The sequence below is a fragment of the Panthera uncia genome, chromosome A2, assembly GCF_023721935.1.
Source record: "Panthera uncia isolate 11264 chromosome A2, Puncia_PCG_1.0, whole genome shotgun sequence".
NCBI lineage: Eukaryota > Metazoa > Chordata > Mammalia > Carnivora > Felidae > Panthera > Panthera uncia.
The window spans coordinates 121,269,457-121,288,693 of NC_064816.1; the positions used below are offsets into that span (position 1 = coordinate 121,269,457).

Sequence of the window (19,237 nt, forward strand, 5' to 3'; positions counted from 1 at the left end):
AGAGAATTCAAAGCAGACTCTGCTCTGTCAGCACAGAGCCTGATGCCTTGCTGGAACTCACAGACCATGAGATCATGACCTGAGCTGAGATCAAGAGTCAGACGCTTAACTGACTGAGCCACCAGACACCCCGGTGCTGCTTTTTCTATTTTATTCTATGGTATTCAGTTTCCTAAGCTACATATGAGCCCTAAAAGTATGTGCAGTTGTTTCCAAAACATATTTGGGTGACTAGGTAGAGTCTAGTCACACAAGATAAAAAGATAGCTAAGACTTAGTCTATCCTCGGGCTCTGCAGTTCATAGCAAAGTAATTCGCAATCATGTTTGCCTACAGATTTGCAAGAACAGCTAACTTTTACAAAAGAAACCATTTTAGCTGTCTTGTGTTCACTGATAGCATTTAAACGCCACTGCCATTTAACTCAAACTAAAAACATGATTTGAAAGAATGAGCAATTAAAATAAACATTGAAAAAAAACAAAAGGGGTGCTTGGGTGGTACAGTCAGTTAAGCGGCTGACTCTTGATTTCAGCTCAGGTCATGATCTCACGGTTGGTGAGATGGAGCCCCAAGTGGGGCTTTGCATTGACAGTCTGACAGCAGGGAGCCTGCTTGGAATTCTCTCTCTCCCTCTCTCTCTGCCCCTCCCCTGCTCATGCTCACGCGCACACACACACACTCTCTCTCTCTCTCAAAGAAATAAACATTTAAAAGATGAAATAATAATTAAACGGACACTTTTATCATGAACAAGGATTTCAGAAGGGTTGGCTTATGTATGTATCTCAAACTGTAAAAGGGAAAGAGTTATACCCATGCCATATGTGAACTATGGGGCTATAATATATCATCTGTAATACATCTGTTTCATTTAATTCAAATTCTAACATTTATAGTTTCAACAGTTGGTATTGTAGCCTTAGATATGACATGGAAAAATAATATTTGAACAAGTCTTTGAATTTGGTAGGTAGCTTTTAGAGTTACTGTCTCTTCCAACTCTTAAGGTATTAGATTCTATTAGGACACAAATGTAGCCTTTGGAATAGAACTGCAGAAGCAAATATTTATAGTTCAACACTAGTGTTTAATGCTGTATTACTACCAGTTTGGATGCTGAGGATGACCATAATTTTGGTTTCATAACATCTGTTTATCTGTTAATAGTGGTTGACTGGCTAGATGTTATCATTTACTGCAAAATTTCTGGAAGCGAACCAGGGTAAAACGAGTATTAACTAAAAACCACCAATAAATCTCAGTCATGATTCCTTCCATGAAATGGATCAAATCATGGGCGACAATCACAAGCACAGTCATTTGCTCTTTTATTTTTTATCAGATGCTTAAGTATTTCCCTAAAATCGGACCCAAACAAGGTTATATGATTAGAGGCATAGTGTGGAAAGAGTCTAAATTGTTGAGAGTCTCACCAAGGAAGTAATGACATACTGTTTTAACTGTCACTAAGCATTTGTCCTGCACCAGTCAGTCTCCATGGTGATCTAGTGCAATTGCCCCGTGTAAAGTCAGCACATCAGTCTGGCACAGGCATTTGCTTCCTCTCTGAATTTCCTGTTTTCCTGGATATGAGGTCTCTGAGGTGTGCCTTCAGGAAGTAGTCATTGACTCAGAGTTCTGCTAGGAAGAGTGATTTGGAGAGGGTAGTTTCGTACTGCTTGCTAAAATGATGGCTGTTTTCTAACCTAACACATTCCATCCACATAAACTTCAATTCAATTCAATTCACTTTCACTAACCTCTTACATAGCAGGAGGCATTCAATCATTGCCAAAGTCAGTTTATTAAGTCTGGGTGTTGAAGGCAGCTGGCTTCCTAGAGAACCATGTTCCCCTACTTCCTATATCAGTCAGTTTATGACTCAGTGGTGGGAAATGCCAGAGGGAGCTGGCAACAATGGCCTTTTCCACTTATAGTAGATTTCCTTTTATGTACTTTGGATTTTTCTCCAGTATTGTGCTCAATGGTATGTCTACCATGTAATCAGATCGGAGGGCTCTACAAGGTGCTGATTGGCAAGAAAACCTCAAAGTTTTCTCTCTTCCCGCAGACACTGGGACAGCTGTGCTGCCAGTCCATTACCAGGGACTTCCCCAGGCTTCCCCAGAGGGAAGTGGGGCTCTCATCTGCATTGGAATGAAGTTTCCAGGAGAGCCCTGCAATTTGAAAATTCCTTGAGCCTCCACCGAGAAGTTGAGATAAATCAGGCCTCCGGGGGCAGTCTGGATTCAGACATCCTATTTCTGTGCTGCTTTCTCCTCCATCCTTTCTTGGCTGGTGGGAAAGAGAAAAACTCCTCCTTCTAAGGTAAAGAATTTAAGAATGGGAGCTATTTGCTATTTAGACAGTTATTTTGTTGTTTTTTTTAAATCTCTGGACTTCAAGTTGTATGGTTCTCTCATTTTCTTTTTTTTTTTTTTGTTTTGTTATTACTCCTATGTCTTTTGGCTTCTCTTCCTCTGTGGGGTGAAGTTTGATCTTTACAAAGGAAGAGGAAGTATGAGTCTTGATGTTTTCTTTTTTCTTTTTTTTCATTAGTTGTATAGCCTTGCAAGTGTCACTTGACTTCCTGTACCATAGATTCTTAAGTCTATAAAACGGCTCGTCAATATCCATTCCCTTTCATTTACAGAACATTAACGTTGCCAATTATTTCAGTTAGATTCTTTGATCTCAACAGAATTTATCTCTAATATCTATGCTATCTGCATTTTGACACTAGAAAGCACTAGAAAATTAGTTTTCAAATATTTACAAATTAAATACAATAATGTTAAACCATACTTACCTCGATTCCCTGTGTTTCTATTTCATGATACTTGAACAAGGTTTTGTGGATGGCAGAGTATTTCTATTGAGGAATATCTTGAATTACAAGGTTTCATAGTCTAAGTTCAATTTGAACAAAATATGTTCCCATATTCATTCATGTGAAACTAAATTTGTTTCAGCTTTGGTGAATAAGTTATGTATCTTTAATTTTCACCAGGAAAAAAGTTTTAGTTAGTCAAAGTCTCTTTATTTTCCAAATCGTTTCTTGATCCTCTTCTATCGCCCTTCAACGGAGGAATAAAAAGCACTCAAGGGTTTTTGGATATTTGGACATTGCTGTTAATGGCGGAATGTTGTAGATTGCCTAAACTGCTTCACAAAATGCACCACTGAAACCTCAGCCCCAGCTCTGCCAGTCTAACCTGACTACATCTGCTAAGTTTTGGCAATAACGAGAAGCACCGTCTCATTTATCTTGTCACGTTCTGAGTTGGCTATCAAGAAAAACCTTCTCATAAACCTAATCTCATTCACTTCTTCTTCTCCTTGCATGAAAGGTAGAAATACCTGAAAATGGTTAAGAAAAAAAAATCTTACCCTTTTCACCGGACCAAATGTCTAGCAAATGAGGATAGGATTCAGGACAACAGAGGAATAAATTTCTTCACCTGAGGTCTTGTGTATCGGAAAAGCATGAGGCCTTTGAACCCTGCCTCAGGCTCTCACAAATTCTGATGCCTTGAGTAAGATCACATCACTTCTTTAAACACTGGTTTCCTCATTTAAAAAGTGAGGGTAGTATCTATTTCACAAAAATGTTGTGTGGATTAAGTTAGATTGATGTGAAATGACAGGCTATAAAAATTCTCATCCTCAAGGCGACTCCCAGATTATTGTAAGTAGTCCTGGTTCTACGACCAAAGCTCTTGGCCCATATTCATCATAGATAGTTATCGAAACAATGGTATCAATGATATATCCATAATTTGCAAAGCACACTCACCTAAAAATGCTTTCATTTATAGATATTCAGATATGAAGCCTGTGTGTGTGTGCGCGTGTGTGTGTGTGTGCATGCGCATGCATGAGCGTGTGTGTGCACCTATTTAGATATTAATTCTGAGCATTTGGGGGAAGCTTTGATTCAGATACATTAAGCAGCTGTGTGCCAAAACTTTGGCAAGCTGACATTCATTATTTAACATGTCTACATTGAACACATATAATATGAGCTAGTATCACACAATTCTCAAACTTTAGGGATCAGGACCCATGACATTCTTAAAAATTACTGAGGACCAGGGGCGCCTGGGTGGCTCAGTCGGTTAAGCGTCTGACTTCGGCTCGGGTCATGATCTCACAGTTCGTGAGTTCGAGCCCCGCGTCGGGCTCTGTGCTGACAGCTTGGAACCTGGAGCCTGCTTCACATACTGTGTCTCCCTCTCTCTCTGCCCCTTCCCTGCTCATGCTCTGTCTCTCTCTGTCTCAAAAATAAATAAACATTAAAAAAAATTAAAAAAAATTATTGAGGACCACAAAAGGTTTCTGTTTATGTGGAACATATCATTTAATACTTACTCTACTAGAAATGAAAACTGAGAAAGTTTAAAAAGACATTATTAACTTATTCATTAAAAAATGACAACAAACTCATTACATATATTAACATAAATATTTTTATGTTAAATAACTGCATCCTTCAAAAAATGAATTTGGAGAGTGTCATTGTTTTACATTTTTTCAAACCTCTTTAATGTCTGGCTCAATATTAGATGGCCGGATTCTTTACGTGTTTTTGCATTCGATCTGTGGCAATTATGACACTTCATACAGTTCCTGGAAAACTCCACTATATGCTTGTGAGAGAACGAGAATGAAAAAGATAAAGAAAAAAAGTTCTTGGTGTTGTAATTAAAATAATTTTGACCTCATTGATACCCTCACATCTCAGAGACTTCTTTAAGGGCTCTCCATTCCATAAATCAACCATGGTGATAGCGCCTAGTACCCAGTTATGACTCAAGAAATATTTGCTGAATGAAAGAATGAATACCATACCCTGTGCTAGGTGCTGGGGTTACACGGATGAACAAGACAAGAAAGAATCCCTGCCCTTTAGGAGCTTAGACTCCAATAGAAGAGACACGTATTTACAATACTTTGCTATTTGTACCACCTTAGGAGTAAATACAAGGTACTATGGGGGGATAAGAGGATGTGTTGCCCAATCTTGGGAGATCAAGAAAGAGTTTTAGAGAAAATGATGGCTATGCTGAGACGTAGGTAAAGAACGCAAGTGTAAACATAAGAATGAAGTGTTCCACTCAGAGAACACAGCAAGGCTTGCTACAGTTTAGAGAGCAAGACATGGTAGGCTGGCTAGAAAGGAGGAACTACATCATGTAAATTCCCTGAGGGCAAGTTGGAAGACTTTAAACAGGGGACTGACATAAAGTTTAGAAAGGTTACTTTGGGTACAATATGAAGAATGAGTTGGAGTAGAACAAGGCACCAGGCAGAAACGTTATTACAGAGTTGAGGCAGGAGATAATATTGGCCTAGCCAGAACAGTATTGGTGGAGATGGAGAGAAATGGAGACACTGGGGGTATATGAGAAGGAAAAACAGACAGGACTTTCTGACGGCTGTAGGAAATGAGAGGGAGAGGCTGAGTGTAATACCCATATTTCTGGGTTAGGCAGCTGAGTTGATGATGAGATCATTTAGAGATTGGGAACACAAAAGTAAGTATAATGAAAATGAGGAGTTTAATTTGGGATATACTGTTTTGAGATACCTTGGAATATTAAGATATGCATTTTGAAGGCAGTCAGGTATGCAGATTTGTAGTAAGGAGAGAGAACTGGACTAGACATTTACAGTTAGGAGTTATTAGCATATATATGGTCATTGAAAACATGGAAGTGTATGACATCATCATAGTATATAAAGTGGGATAGGAATAAACTGACTAGGGCACAACTTTGAGGTACATGGACATTTAAGTGACAGGCAGAAGATGGAAGTCCTAGAAGGTAAAATAAAGAAGCCAGAGATCCAGAAGGAAAGGTAAGTGGGTTTCACAAATCAAAGGATGTAAAGGTGGCAGGCCATGGTTACTAGTATCAAACGCTGCAGACATGTCAAGTAAAATAAGAAAAAAGTCCTCTGGAAAAAGGAACCCTCAAGCATACTGTTGGTGGAAATGCAAACTGGTGCAGCCCCTGTGGTAGACAGTATGGGGGTTCCTCGAAAAAATAAAAATAGAACGGGGGCACCTAGCTGGCTCAGTCAGTTAAGCTTCTGACTTTGGCCCAGGTCATGATCTCACAGTTTGTGAGTTTGAGCCCTGCATTGGGCTCTCTGCTGTCAGCACAGAGCCTACTTCAGATCCTCTCTCCCTCCTCTTTCTGCCCCTCCCCTACTCATGTGCTCTCTCTCTCTCTCTTAAAAATAAATAAATGAACTTTAACTAAAACAATAGAACTACCATATGATCCAGTAATTCCACTACTGGGTATTTTCCCAAAGAATATGAAAACACTAATTTGAAAACGGTTTTCAAATTTATATTTATTGCACCATTATTTACAATAGCCAAATTATGGAAGCAGCCCAAATGTCCATCAATACATGAATGGATAAAGAAGATATGGCATAGGGGTGCCTGGGTGACTCAGTTGGTTAAGTGTCTGACTCCAGCTCAGGTCATGATCTCATGGTTCATGAGTTCGAGCCCCATATCAGGGTCTGTGCTGATGGCTCAGAGCCTGGAGCCTGCTTCGGATTCTGTGTCTCCCTCTCTCTCCACCTCTCCCCACTCACACTCTATCTCTCTGTCTCTCAAAAATAAATAAACATTAGAAAAAAAAAAAGATGTGGCATATGCACACATTGGAATATTACTCGGCCATTAAGAATGAGATATTGCTATTTGCAACAACATGGATGGGATCTAGAGAGTATAATACAAAGTGAAATAAGAAGTTACAGAAAGACAAGTAGTACATGACTTCACTCATATGTGGAATTTAAGAAACAAAACAAATGAAGAAAAAAGAGATAAACCAAAAAACAGACTCTTAACAAACTGATAGTTACCAGAGGGGTAGGGGGTGGGGAATGGGTGAAATACATAAAGAGGATTAAGAGCACACTTATGATGATCCCTGAGTAATGTATAGAACTGATCAAACACCATATAGTACACATGAAATTAATATAACACTGTATGTTAGTTATACTGGAACTAACATTTTTAAAAATTGTGTGGAAAAAAAAAAAAAAAACCAGAAAAAAGTGTCCCCTGAATTGAATAAAGAAGTTGTTAGTGACCCTGTTGAGAATTTCAGTGGAGCAGTAGGGACAAAACTCAGAAGCATATTGAATAAATAATTCATTGAGTGAAATTCCTGGGAAGGTAGGAGACAGAATCCAGAGAATAGGCATGAAGAGAGAGGATATGTGTAGAAACGTGTGCTTCAGGTTTGAGGGACACCTGATCTCTTGTGATGTTTGTAAAGGATGAGTGTGGATGCAGGTAGGCTTCTGAATATGGGAGTAGAAAGTCATTGGATTTTCTCTCTGATGGGCTTTATTTTTTGCTGATAATAAATGAGAGTGATGATTTGAAATCAATGGAGAAAATCTAAGTGGTTCTTGTGGAAAAAGAGGGCTAACTAAGGAAGCAAGTATTGTTTGGCAAAGTTGAAGGCTCGTTTGACATTGGACACTGTAAATATGTAGCGAAAACAATCTCTACAGTCTATCCAGAGTTTCAGATCAGTTTTTAAAAGATGATTCTGAATCAGGTTAAGGTCTAGACTACATTTTATTAACAAATGTAATACTGTGGACAGTGCAGTAGAGATTATAAAACTATTATAATAATTCTCTTACTCTCTCCACCCCCAACATAACATTCATAATATATATGTGTGCACATGCATGCACATACACACACACACAATTTATAACACTATTAGAACTCCTTATGGACAAAATTCCATAGGTTGTCATCATCTCATTGCCTATATAGTCTTCCACATAATTTTCAATGGAAAGTAGTGAAGCTATTATTGCATGGGGTACAGTTTGTAGGAGAGCATGAACAAACCTCAGGCAAACTACTTATTATTTATATAGAGAATTTATCCACTTTCAGAGAGCAAAATAACAAAATTTCATTTCCATTAAGAGACCCCCCCCCAAATAAATAAATATATCAATAGAGATGGGAAGCAAAGACTTTCTTTGTTATAGACTGTTAGATTATATTAAACAAGATAATTTTATATTTTAAAATGAGCTGTATATAATAAATAACATTTACTAAGTATTTACTATGGACTGGGCATATTTAACTTTCACAAAAACCCAATTAGGTAAGTATTATTCCCATTTATAGCGGAGGGAACTAGATTACATAAAGGTTAAGTAACCTGTCCTTGGGTATATCCATAGTAAATGGTAGCATGGAGATTAGAAGCCAGGCAGTCCGTCTTCAGAGGCCACAGGTTTAAACTTCCAGCAATACTTAGTTCCTTTTCAAAGTAGAAATTTAATGAAATTTCCCCAACTAAAATGCCCTTTTGAAGTTTCAGAAAATTAACACAATGATTGGTTGGGCAGATGAGTTGTTAACAGACGTTATGAGCAATTCAGTACAAGTGGAGGCTGAGGAAACAGTAGATGTCAAGACACAAAATAAGGTGTTTCTTTGGATAAAATTTCCTTCATAAAAAAAGACTTGGAAACATTTCAAGTATACAGAAGAGTGCAGAAACCAGTTACAATTTAATACTCGTGTATCCTTCACCTAAGCTTTAAGGTTTTGCCACACTTTCAACAGATTACCTTTGGCAGAAAATAAAACATTATAGATAAGAGTGAATCCTCCCTGTTAAATTCCCTTCTCTTCTTCTCAGGAACTAACCACTATTCTGAATACATCTATCATTTCCCTACATGATTTTCCCAATTTGATCTCAGTTTTTTGTTTTTAAACTTTTCTGACGTACCATATAAATCTTTCTGCAACTTGCTTTTTTGGGTCAACATTATGTTAATGAACTTTAAATGAACACCAGTAGCATTGGTTTATTAATTTCCATTTTTTAATATTCCGTGTATGTCAGTTTGCCCAATAATGCAACTTATTCATCCATTCTCCTGTAAGTCGACATTTAAATTGTTGCACTAAAAAAGCAATGCTGCTATGAACATTCTTGCGCGGGTTCAGGATAATTATATATTACATACGTATTCTGTATTATGTAATATTCTATATTAAATGTATATGATTCCTTAACATACAATTTAACAGGAAAGATAATGTTCATGAACTCTACAGCGAAGACAGACATTAGTTTTCAAGAAAGGTACAAACGACCATAGGCTGTTCTGGGCAAAGTGAGACTACTTTGACTACTAAGCATTTGGCGGCAGGCTCCAGTGACCAAACGACATTCATTGCTACAGTATGAAACTACACACTTTTAGTACTTAATTACTCTTCATCTGTCGCCTAATAGCTTCCCGCGTGTTCATTCATTTCCTTAATCGGAGTGGAGCTCCACCAGGGGCGAATCGGTAACCAACAAGGTGAGCTAACACGAGTGTAACTGTGGGGAGTCCGCAGCGGAAGCTGCCGCAGGCGACCTCTTCGCTGTGCCAGGCCACCAGAAAGTGACAGCGCCAAGGGAATGTGGGGGCAACCAGGACCTAATCTCGCTTTCCACCCCGAGAGTCCCGGAAGCTAGGACACGGGGATGGATGAAGACACAGACACCTGCCTCGAAGTGTCTCTCCACTCGCATCCACAATGCCGCCAGGTCGTTATCTGGGAGTGGAGGCTTGGACGCGGCTCCCGCCCCAAGCGCAGATTCCCAATCTGGCCTCTTCCAGGGGTGCCTCTTTGCCTTACGCCAACTCCGTAAGAAGGCCCTAAGGCCAACCAGGCGGCTTCCGCAGCTCCAAAACCTGACGTGAAATTGAGCGGGGCGGCACTGACAGAGGCCATCTTTAAATCGGGCAAAACCCCACCCTCGCAGCCCACCGGTCACTCCCTCTCATCGTCCCCGGGCTTTTCACCGAGAAACGTAACGCAGTTTAACCTCAGAAGCAGTGTTGCAGGAACACGCACAGAGGCCCGACTATCCACGACCCTGGAGGTGCCAAATCCCGCCAATTTAAACATGGCGGCTAAACTTGAGCAGCAAAAGAGCAGTGATGCCAATGAAGTCATGTTCGAAATGGAGAGAGGCGGCGGGGAGGTGAGGGAGTACTCTCGCGAGATCGAAACTGGCGTCGGCTAGGCCCGGAAGCCTTGTCTGAAGGGGCGGGGGCGGAGGAGGGAGCGGGATTCGGGCGAGAGCCAGTGGTGGAGTCCGCCCGCTGTCGCCTGCGTAAGCGGGGCAGCGACGCCGGGCGGCTACGCCGCGGAACCGGCGTAGGCGGCTTTGGAGAATCGGCGGGCTGCGCTGCGCCCGGGCTGGTCGCGGAGGGGGGAGGGGATGTCGGTCAGTGCGAGATCCGCTGCTGCTGAGGAGAGGAGCGTCAACAGCAGCACCATGGGTGAGTCTCAGCTTTGGGCCGCCGCGACTCAGGTTGTCGGCTCCAGACTTGGGGGGGGGCTCTGCGGCCGCCAGACCGAACTGGGGTAACGCCCTGAGGCGATGCAGGGAGCAGCGGCCGGAGGAGGTGGGGTGGGCCGACTGCGGGCCCGGGGCGCGGCGACGGCGCGCCCGGGGGGAGGGGAGAAAGCGGCGGTGACAGTTTGAATTGAATGTGAAGAGAGCCGAGGCGGCGGTATTTCCTGTGCCGCGGCGGGCGGGCCAGGGGAGCCGGGAGACGTGAGCCGCGGCCTCGCTCGCCCCGCCAGAGCGGGGTCGTCTTCGCCTGGCCCGCCGGCTTCCCGCGGCCCTGTTTCCTCCCGTTGGCGGCCGCTGCACCCGCGGCGGAGCTCCCCTCGTGGGGGAGTGGGACTGGCGAGGAGGGTGGGGACGTGTGTGCGCGCCCCGGTGAGGGTGCTGTGTGGGCCGGCCCGGGAGGGCGGCGGCGGGGAGGGAGGAAGAAGGATGCACCAGGCTGAAGCTGCGGTGGAGGCGGCGGCGGCTGCAGAGGCTCCAGCAACCGCGTCGCCTCCTCGCTCCTCCTTCTCGTCTCTCGGGGTTTCCTTTCCCCAGGCGCGGCCCCGAAGGCCAGTGGATGGCGGGCGAGGCTTGAGTGCGGAGGCTAAGGAGTCTGGTTTGGACCTAATTTTTAGGAAAAAGGGGAAAAGAACGCCAGGGAAGGGCGCCCCCCCCGAGGAGTGGGAAGGGTGGGAAGGGTCGCTGGAGAAGGGAGGGGAGTTGGAAATACTGGTGATGTTTAAGGAAATTAATTTTTGAAAATGTTTCACTGTTCTTAGTTATTCTCTTCAGAAACCCTTTCATTTCCTTTCCTCCCCAACGTATTGGAAAAAGAACAAGGCCATTTCATTCACATTTTCCACTCCTGAGTTCCATTCCATGCTGTGTGTATAGTAGGAAATAAGCAACTGAGATTTTTCTAATACGTTTCCATTTGCTAAGTTACATTTTGAAAGTGTCCTGTTTCAAACCTGGGTGTTTTGTTTTTCTTTTCTGTTTTTTTGTTTTGTTTTGTTTCTGTAGTGTAGGGAAGGAATTTGTGACGTCCAGGTGTTCGCTTGGTTACTGAAATAACTTACTTTTGCGAATTTATGGTTATAGTTAAACTTTAAGATTTCTTTTGGCTTTATTATTTTGATGTAATGTAAGAATACCTTTCTGAGTGCCCTTGAGTTCATCTCCCTCTCACCAAGTATATAAGCAAGTTGAGGAAACTTTTTAGGCATCAAGTGTACAGGTATGGACGAAATTTATGATCTTGATAGACTGCAGGATGGTGCCTTAGCAGGATAAAAACAATTACTAAGCTAGTTACTGCTGCCTGGAACCCTATTCCTCCCAAATAGCTAGTGAAGGGGCAGGAGGGAGGGTAGGAAACAATCTTTCATCCCACCCAGCTGTTCAGTGGGTGGGGCTAGAGGAGATGGGGTTGAGCGGAGCTATGAAATAAATGTGAAAGCTACATAGATGGTTTGTATGATAGCATTGTGTCCTTCTGTGGTGGGGCAACATGGTGGAGCCAGGTCCTGTTAATACAGTTCTTAAAAATACCGCATACCCTCTGAGGCTTACAGACTTGAAGCTCATAACTGGTGATGGAGATTTGTTTTATGTTTATGTCAAGTAGATTTTAATTTACAGAAAGGGCATTATATTTTTGTAATTTGGTTAAGAAGTTTTGGTTTCTGGTTTTGATTTGGAGATAAGGCATTCAGTGCATTAACTACATGAAAGGTAGGGTTATCGATAGATTATGTTTCAAAAGTTTTTGTATTTGTGCATTTTCCCATAGAAATACGTAAGTCTATGCCACAACTTCTGAGCCAGCCTAACACAAGGTAGGACTCCTGACACGTTAGAGCAATTGTAATGGGTTAATGACAACACACACACGTAGGTAGGTAGGAAGAGTTAGATCTGTGGTTTCCAAGGTCTCAATAATGGGGGGTGGTCAGATGACAAGACCAGTCAGAGTGAAGATAGTGAAGAGCAGGTTGGTTTCAGACTTTGTGTAATTTGATAATATATATATTCAGTATATATTCTATTCTGGGATTTGCCAGTGAAATATTTTGTGACAACTACCAGCTGAAAACCATGTTTTACATTTTGAGCTAATAAGCTCTCTTCAATTTTTGACAAGAGTTTGAAAGTTTTTGACTTTAACAGTTATGTATTTTACTAAATTTTGAGACAAAACCTTGTGTGTGTGTGTGTGTGTGTGTGTGTGTGTGTGTGTGTTTTCCCCATAACTAAATTTGGACTGTAAATGATATTACATTTATTGTACCATGACACTGATGTAGGAAAAAATGTGTTTTTGAGTAGAATTTTAAGGTAGCATGATTATGGGTTGGGCTTGCCAGATGAGAGCATACTGTTAGAGACTGTTGGTCTCTATAAGCAGTGTTTTGCAGACTGCAGGTTGAGGCCTATTAATGGGTCTTGAAATCCATTTTGTGGATTTCTACTAATAATTTTTAAAAAATGAAAAGAGTTGCAATTAGTATGGATTTTGGGGGTGTTAATTTTTTTTTATACATATTGTACATTAGGTTGGGTTATAACATTTTTATTAAGAATTGTCAAGGGGCACCTGGATGGCTCAGTCGGTTAAGCGTCCGACTTGGGCTCAGGTCATGATCTCACCGTTCATGAGTTCAAGCCCTGCATCTGGCTCTGTGCTGATAGCTCAGAGCCTGGAGCCTGCTTCTGATTCTGTCTCTCTCTCTCTCTCTTCCCCTCCCCTGCTCACGCCCTGTCTCTGTCTGTCTCTCAAAAATGAATAAAAACATAAAAAATTTTTTTTAATTGGAAAAAATTGTGGAAAAAAATTAGGAAAGCACATGGAGGATGTGTAGTATGGATGAGTCAAGTCGAAGGTCTTTAAACATTATGGCAGAGTGTGGAGGTCTTGGTCTGAGAAGGGAAGACTTTAAATGCTATTAAGTCCTTGTGGCTTTTTCTTATTTTGGATTCATTTATTCTGTACTCTATACATGGAGTGTGGTTAGAGAGATCTGGGACCTCCTGCTCCTTGAGAGGATGTCCTCTCTCAGAGCCGGATAGAAACCAGGATGGGTCCCAAAAGAAGATATTATCCTTTAGTGACTGCTCTAGGCCTTAGGGAGAAATATACATATTGTTTTGTCCATTTGCATTATCAGAAATCAAGAGAGCCAAGTTTGAGTGTGAGCCTGGGGAAAGGAGCCAAGGAGGCAGTTTGGTTTGCTTTCAGTGTTGAAAGCTTTGGGCCAGACATAAAGTCCTTTTGATTTGTGCCTAGTGCAGTCCAGCTCTCCAGAGGTAGGGACTACATATAGGGATTTGAGTTCAAAGTAATAACAACAGAGAAATATAGTGTAATGATTAAGTGTGTGGGCTTTGGTGTCAGGCAGACATGGGTTTAAATCCTGGCGTTGCCACTTACTAGGTATATCAGTTAAGATATGGTTAGATTAGTGTTTTTCAAACTGATGAATGACCTTTTCTTTCTTTCCTTTTAAAATTTCCAGTCCCCTATTGACTAATATCATTGTGAAAAGTACAGCAAAATTTTTTAAAATGAAGATGAAATAAAAAGGGGAAGTACAAGTCCCAATTTTTTATTCAACCCAACAGACATAAAATTATTCTGCTATAAAAATTTCCCTTTCTGTCCTCCCAGTTTCTATACTTCTCTGATGTAAACTGATAAACAGTTCAGACTGGCTCACTGGTCCACAGACCATACTTTGAAGAGCCCTCGATTGGACCAGGTTGCTATAATAAATAGCCCTAAAAGTCTTTGTGAAGGTAGCCAAAGATGAGGTTTTGCTTGTCATTCTAAAGTTTATGTACCTTATTTTAGGCAAGTGTTTCTTTTTTTGTCTTTGATGTTTATTTATTTTTTATTTTTTTTTAACGTTTATTCACTTTTTTGAGAGACAGAGAGAGAGCATGAATGGGAAAGGGGCGGAGAGAGGGAGACACAGAATCCGAAGCAGGCTCCAGGCTCTGCGCTGTCAGCACAGAGCCTGACGCAGGGCTTGAACTCACGAACTGCAAGATCATGACCTGAGCCGAGTCAGACGCTCAACCGACTGAACCACCTAGGCGCCCCTGTGTTTATTATTTTTGAGATAGAATGTGCATGTGCAAGCAGGGAAGGGGCAGAGAGAGAGAGGGAGACAGGATCCAAAGCAGGCTGTGCACTGACAGCAGAGAGCCCAGTGTGGGGCTCAGACTCACAGACTGTGAGATCATGACCTGAGCTGAAGTCAGACACTTAGCTGACTGAGCCACCCACGTGCCCCTAGGCAAGTGTTTCTTAACTTCAAAAGTGCTTGCAGGCTGAGGAGAGTAAATAAGCATCCCTTGAGGTTGGGGAGTAAAGCCTGAAGCTACTCCTGCTCACATTGTTTTGAATTTTTAAAAAATTTATTCATGTGACATTTGCATTTTGTTTGCTTTATATGCAGTGGTAAAGAGGATTTCTCTCTCCTTACCCACCAATCTGGAAGTAAAAATGTACTCTCCTGACTCTCCTGAAGAGGTCACATGTTTAATCTCTTCTGTTTACCTCTGGGGCCACAACTGAGTTCATTTGAGAGGCAAGGCTCCAGGTCAGAATTTCACATTGGCACTGTTGTAATTTAGAGTTTTATACTTCTTTGTTTGGGGGACTGTCCTGTGCATTGTACAGTGTTTACCAGCATCCCTGTGCACTGCCCACTAGATGCCAATACCAGTTCCCCAGTTGTGACCAAAAAATGTTGCAGACCTTGCCAAATGTCACAGGGTAGGGGGGGAGAATGACCCCAGATTGAGAACCACTGAATGAGGTTGATGGAGAAGCCATTGAGGGATTATAGGAGATGGAGAAGGAAGAAGTCTTTCTTAGCTATCTAGTCCATAATTATTCCTTGTAGAGCTTTCACCATAGGAATTATGATCTTACATTAGGGATCAGAATCACCTAGGGTGAGGGTCAGCCACAGCCCCTTGTTAAAAATGCACGGACACCTGAGTGACTCAGTTGGTTGGGTGTCTTCGGCTCAGGTCGTGATCTCACAGTTTGTGAATTTGAGCCCCACATTGGGCCCTGTGCTGACAGCTTAGAGCGTGGAGCCTGCTTCTGATTCTGTGTCTCCCTCTCCCTCTGCCCCTCCCCTGCTTGCGCTCTGTATCAAAAATAAATAAACATTAAAAATAAATTTATAAAAAAAATGCAGATTGACTGGTTCCCACCACAGACCCAGTGATCCACATCTCTAAGAGGGGCCCAAGAATCTGCACTTTTAAATGTTTTCTGAACTAAGTAACTTTATTGAGGTATAGGTTTCATACAATAAAATGCACAGATTTTAAGTGTTCAATGAATTTTGGTAAATATATACACCTTGTGGCTTTTATTCCAGTCAAGATGAAGAACATTTGCATCACCCCAGAGTTTTTCTTTTTCTTAATGTTTATTATTTTTGAGAGCAAGAAAGAGCGTGAGCGGGGAGGGGCAGAGAGAGAGGGAGACACAGAATCTGAAGCAGGCTTCAAGCTCTGAGCTGTCAGTACAGAGCTTGACATGGGGCTCAAACTCATGAACTGCGAGATCATGACCTGAGCTGAAGTTGGACACCCAACTGACCGAGCCACCCAGGTGTTCCACCCCAGAGTTTCTTATGCCCCTGTGCAGTTATTCTCTACTGCTCGGTGTAATCACTGATCTGATTTCTAATATGCATAGGTGAATTAAAAAAATTTTTTTTAAAGAAATAGCTTTAATGAGATATAATTCGTATGCAGTGGATTCATTTAAAGTGGTTTTTCTCAGTATTTTTTTAAAGTCTTTTCCCCCTAACTTTTTTTTTTTTTTTTTTTTTTAACCTTTATTTATTTTTGAGACAGAGGGAGACAGAGCATGAATGGGGGAGGGTCAGAGAGAGGGAAGACACAGAATCTGAAACAGGCTCCAGGCTCTGAGCTGTCAGCACAGAGCCCGACGTGGGGCTTGAACTCACGGACTGCGAGATCACGACCTGAGCCACCCAGGCGCCCCTCCCCCTAACTTCTTTATTGTGAAAGGTTTGAAATGTGAAGAAAACATGAAACAATAGTAAAATGATCATCTTAGTACTTTTAAAAGCATATAGATCGTGGTAGTCTTCTGGAGTTTCATAAACCGTAGGCCTGGCATAAGGCCCTGACTGTTTTTTGGAAAAATTAAAACCATTTTTTTCCAGTTTTACTTTCTTTGTAAAATATATTTGAAATATTCCTGCAGTGGCAGTTTGGGAGTTTTGTGAACTTTGTTGTTGTAACAAATACTTGACTGCCAACATGTGTCAGGCACTGCAAAATAGTAGCAATCAAGAAAGCTATGACCCATAGCCTTATAGATTTTACATAGTATTTTGTTCTCATTTCTGAAAATGCTTTTCATTCTTTGGAGGAGTTTGTATTTGTGAAATAGGTAATACAATCACTTGGTTAAAAATTCAAAAGGTTGAAAAGAGCTATGTAGTGAAATCTTTCTACTCCTATCCCTAAGTAACCCAGTTTCCTACTCCTAAGGCAACCTATTTAAGTTACTCGTTTTTTCTTCTAAAGTTGGTGACATACACAAGCAAAAAACATGTTCCTACCTTTGTCACCCATGGTAACATCAGACACACATTCTTCCTCACCTTTTAATTTTTCCCACTTAGTGTATTTTAGGTTATTCCATATCAGTGTATGAAGATCATTCTTATTCTTTTATACAGCTATATAATTCCATTATATGGATAGGCTGTGATTTGTTTAACATGTCCCTTTCTGATAAGACATTCATTTTCAGTATTTTGCTATTATAAACCATAACGTGAGTTACTTGAGACATTGATTATTTCACATTTGTTAGTATCTCAGAGCTGTTGAACCCTTTGACATGAGACATTATCAGCTAAAGTGGTAGTATTGATGTTAAGTCATTATGAGCCTAGTACTTCAACACTCAAATTCATTCAACAAACAAACACATCTTGTGCTATGTGGTGTGCACTGGGGATACTGAGTTAAATGCTGCGACAGTAGAAATTGAAGGCATGGTGATTAAGAGCTTAGGTTCTGGAGTCAGACCTGGATTCACATTTCTAAAGCTCAACTGAACCTTGGACAAATAACAGAATTTTTTTGTTTCCTTCTTTGTAAAGTGGTAATCATAAAGTTACTGGATAATTAAATGAGAATTAAATGAGATAATAACGTCTCAAGTCCTTAGCCTCACATATTGAGCAGATGTTAGCTTAAAAAAAAAAAAACAACTTATCAAACTATATGGCAATTGACTATATACTTTTCTGCCTTCATTTTTAAGTTTCTTAAAGTCAAGGACTGTGTTTTGTTCACTTTTGTATTCCCTACCTGGCATTTACTTAGTAAATCATTTGTGCTGTGATTTACAAATTTGTAGAGTATACAGTGAAAGTACAGAGCAAGATACCCTTTCTAAATTGGAAAAGGTAAATCTTTAAAGGTAGAAAGGAGTAATTAGGCAGAGGAGGAGGAAGGATACTTTAGGCTGAGAACTCATGGTAGTTTATGAGATAAGCAGAGATCTGGTGTTCTGTGCTGAAGGTTAAAAATATCTTTTTTATTGAAGGATTTTAAAAGGGAAAGAATGGTAACCATGAGCATCATGATGATAATTCCAGTAGGGATAGATAGAACACCGAGGTGGGGCCAGCAAATTGTGGGAGGTCCTAGGACTAAAAGATAAAGGACAGAACTAGAGTAGTGGCAAAGAGCATGAAGTGTAGGATATGGTTGCATGGTATGTGAGAGGATATAAGTGGGCAGTAATGAATCCAGAGTATCTGAGCTTGAGTAAATGGTTGATTAGTAGGTATCCTATCTGGAAATACATAATTTAAAACATGAAAGTGAGAGGCCTGGAAAACATTTAAGTATGCATGTCTGGCAGTCTCAATACTAGGAGAGACCTCTAGGATGGAAAAGATTATGGTGAATTTATTTGTGCTTTGAATTTTTACATTTACTAACTGAATCTACCATATTGAACAAAAGCTGTACTGTAAGTTTGGTCAGTAAATTTGTTGGTAATATGTTTTTTTAAGACTTAGTAATTGTGGTTTGGTGAGCAGAGTTGAAGGAAATTGGAATAACATCATTTGTGTGAAATTTCAGTGTCCTTCAAAGTTAGACCGAGGTTACCAATTTCTTAAGTAGTGCTAAGATACTATTTAAAATTTTAACAGATACATTTTATAGCAGTAGTTGTTACACACTGAGGGTCATGCTGGTAGCTCTTCACACGAATAACATTTTTTATCTTTATATGTTCAAGTTGTCCATTGAGATTGTAATTGAAGTGCTTTTTTTTTCTTTTTGAGGAAGATTATGGTATGTATTGTTAACTTTAGAGACTACTGTAAATACTTTGGATGAGATCATTATTTTTGTAAGAGGACGTAACATCTATTGAAGTGCTTTCTGTTTATACTATTATTTAAGCAATCAGGGTAATTAATACCTGATTTGTTACATGTAGCAAATGAATATATTTTAGTAATGAATATATCTTCAAATGTCAACACTTTAAACCATTTTTAATTTTAAAAAGTGTAACAGATATACTTAGTTGCTTTTATGATTAATTTAAACAAATTAACCAGGAGGGGGAAAAAGTCATTAAATTATTTCAATCACTGAAAGTTAATTTGTGTTCTTTCTTAATTACATATTTTTTTTCATGGTTGTAATTAGTGGTGTATTAGTGGTTAGTGGTTCTTAACCCTGGTCAGGCATTGAAAATCTTTCCAGTGCTTAGCACA

General features: G+C 40.6%; 1 long non-coding RNA gene across 1 annotated transcript; it reads left to right on the forward strand.

Moving 5' to 3' along the window:
• Nucleotides 1–10,149: 10,149 nt before the first annotated feature.
• LOC125930055 (uncharacterized) lies at nucleotides 10,150–16,467 on the forward strand. Its single transcript, XR_007460052.1, has 2 exons — nucleotides 10,150–10,371; nucleotides 14,888–16,467. It is a non-coding gene; the product is annotated as an uncharacterized LOC125930055 (long non-coding RNA).
• Nucleotides 16,468–19,237: the final 2,770 nt, after the last annotated feature.